Genomic DNA, 2,500 nt, shown 5'->3' with positions numbered 1-2,500 from the left:
ACAACATATATAGTCAAAGTGAGTCTGATAAACAGACTGCTTTTGCAGCAGGAAGCTGCATTTAGTCAATCATCATTAAAGGCTTACTACAAGCAGTGTTGCTGATGAAATAGTGTAAGAGCACACCCTCGTGGACAAAAAGCTTACAGCACCTGGTATTCCCAGGCGGTCACCCATCAAGTACTAACCATGGCCCGACCCTGCTTAGCTTCCGAGATCAGACGAGATCGGGCGTACCCAGGCTGGTATGGCCGTAAACGATAAACAATCTCTTGGTACAACATATATAGTCAAAGTGAGTCTGATAAACAGACTGCATTTTGCAGCAGGAAGCTGCATTTAGTCAATTCATCATTAAATGCTTACTACAAGGCAGTGTTGCTGATGAACATAGTGTAAGAGCACACCCTCGTGGACAAAAAGCTTACAGCACCTGGTTATTCCCAGGCGGTCTCACATCCAAGTACTAACCAGGCCCGACCTGGCTTAGCTTCCGAGATCAGACGAGATCGGGCGTACCAGGCTGGTATGGCCGTAAACGTATAAACCAATCTCTTGGTACAACCATATATAGTCAAAGTGAGTCTGATAAACAGACATTGCATCATTTCACCAATTAGATAAGCAGCTTGAACTTGTGTCACTGAAAAAGTAGAAGAAATTTACAAACACTGTAGCCCTCACTTTATAGCACAGGTAGTTGGATAAAATACAAACTTTATTTCTTTTCATTCATTTGAACAGGGTAAGGGAGCACAAAGCACACACACAGCTGCATTCAGCAACATTATTATTATTGTCTTTATAAATACAAGGCAGATGCTAACTGACAACACACGGAACTTTGATCCTATTAAAAAGGCAGGAAGCTGCATTTAGTCCAATTCATCATTAAATGCTTACTACAATGCAGTGTTGCTGATGAAATAGTGTAAGAGCACACCCTTGTGGACAAAAAGCTTACAGCACCTGGTATTCCCAGGCGGTCTCCATCCAAGTACTAACCAGGCCCGACTCTGCTTAGCTTCCGAGATTAGACAAGATCAGGCGTACCCAGGCTGGTATGGCCGTAAACGTAAACAATCTCTTGTAGAACATATATAGTCAAAGTGAGTCTGATAAACAGACATTGCATTTTCACCAATTAGAAGCAGCTTGAACTTTGTGTAACTGAAAAAGTAGAAGAAATTACAAACACTGTAGCCATCACTTTATAGCACAGGTAGTTGGATAAAATACAAACTTATTTTTTTCATCATTTGAACAGGGTAAGGGAGCACAAAGCACACACAAGCTGCATTCAAACAATGATTATTGTCTTATAAAATACAAGGCAGATCTAACTGACAACACACGGAACTTTGATCCTATTAAAAAGGCAGGAAGCTGCATTTAGTCAATTCATCATTAAATGCTTACTACAAGGCAGTGTGTGCTGATGAAATAGTGTAAGAGCACACCTCGTGGACAAAAAGCTTACAGCACCGGTATTCCCAGGCGGTCAACCCATCCAAGTACTAACCAGGCCCGACCCTGCTTAGCTTCCGAGATCAGACGAGATCGGGCGTACCCAGGTGGTATGGCCGTAAACGAAACAATCTCTTGGTACAAATATATAGTCAAAGTGAGTCTGATAAACAGATGCATTTGCAGCAGGAAGCATTTAGTCATTCATCATTAAATGCTTACTACAAGGCAGTGTTGCTGATGAAATAGTGTAAGAGCACACCCTCGTGGACAAAAAGCTTACAGCACCTGGTATTCCCAGGCGGTCTCCCATCCAAGTACTAACCAGGCCCGACCTTGCTTAGCTTCCGAGATCAGACGAGATCGGGCGTACCCAGGCTGGTATGGCCGTAAACGATAAACAATCTCTTGGTACAACATATATAGTCAAAGTGAGTCTGATAAACAGACATTTGCATTTCACCAATTAGATAAGCAGCTTGAACTTTGTGTCACTGAAAAGTAGAAGAAATTACAAACACTGTAGCCATCACTTTATAGCACAGGTAGTTGGATAAAAATACAAACTTTATTTCTGTCATCATTGAACAGGCGGTAAGGGAGCACAAGCACAACACAAGCTGCATTCAGCAACAATATTATTATTTGTCTTATAAATACAAGGCAGATGCTAACTGACAACACACGGAACTTTGATCCTATTAAAAAGGCAGGAAGCTGCATTTTGTCAATTCATCATTAAATGCTTACTACAATGCAGTGTTGCTGATGAAATAGTGTAAGAGCACACCCTCGTGGAAAAAAGCTTACAGCACCTGGTATTCCCAGGCGGTCTCCATCCAAGTACTAACAGGCCGACTCTGCTTAGCTTCCGAGATCAGACAAGATCAGGCGTACCCAGGCTGGTATGGCCGTAAACGATAAACAATCTCTTGGTAGAACATATATAGTCAAAGTGAGTCTGATCAAACAGACATTGCATTTCACCAATTAGATAAGCAGCTTGAACTTTGTGTCACTGAAAAAGTAGAAG

At 41.8% G+C, this 2,500-nt stretch overlaps 1 non-coding gene and 5 pseudogenes across 1 annotated transcript; all 6 read right to left on the bottom strand.

Annotated features, from left to right (window-relative positions):
• Positions 1–140: 140 nt before the first annotated feature.
• LOC115181465 (uncharacterized) lies at positions 141–259 on the bottom strand (annotated as a pseudogene).
• A 162-nt stretch (positions 260–421) lies between these two features.
• On the bottom strand, positions 422–540 carry LOC115181412 (uncharacterized; annotated as a pseudogene).
• A 417-nt stretch (positions 541–957) lies between these two features.
• Positions 958–1,075, bottom strand: LOC115181415 (uncharacterized; annotated as a pseudogene).
• A 398-nt stretch (positions 1,076–1,473) lies between these two features.
• LOC115181468 (uncharacterized) lies at positions 1,474–1,591 on the bottom strand (annotated as a pseudogene).
• A 152-nt stretch (positions 1,592–1,743) lies between these two features.
• Positions 1,744–1,862, bottom strand: LOC115181447 (5S ribosomal RNA). Its single transcript, XR_003873433.1, has one exon. It is a non-coding gene; the product is annotated as a 5S ribosomal RNA (ribosomal RNA).
• Positions 1,863–2,270: 408 nt separating this feature from the next.
• On the bottom strand, positions 2,271–2,386 carry LOC115181420 (uncharacterized; annotated as a pseudogene).
• Between the last annotated feature and the right edge of the window lie 114 nt (positions 2,387–2,500).

Source organism: Salmo trutta, unplaced genomic scaffold, assembly GCF_901001165.1.
Source record: "Salmo trutta unplaced genomic scaffold, fSalTru1.1, whole genome shotgun sequence".
Taxonomy (NCBI): Eukaryota; Metazoa; Chordata; class Actinopteri; order Salmoniformes; family Salmonidae; genus Salmo; species Salmo trutta.
This window is presented reverse-complemented; position numbering and strand designations above follow the sequence as displayed.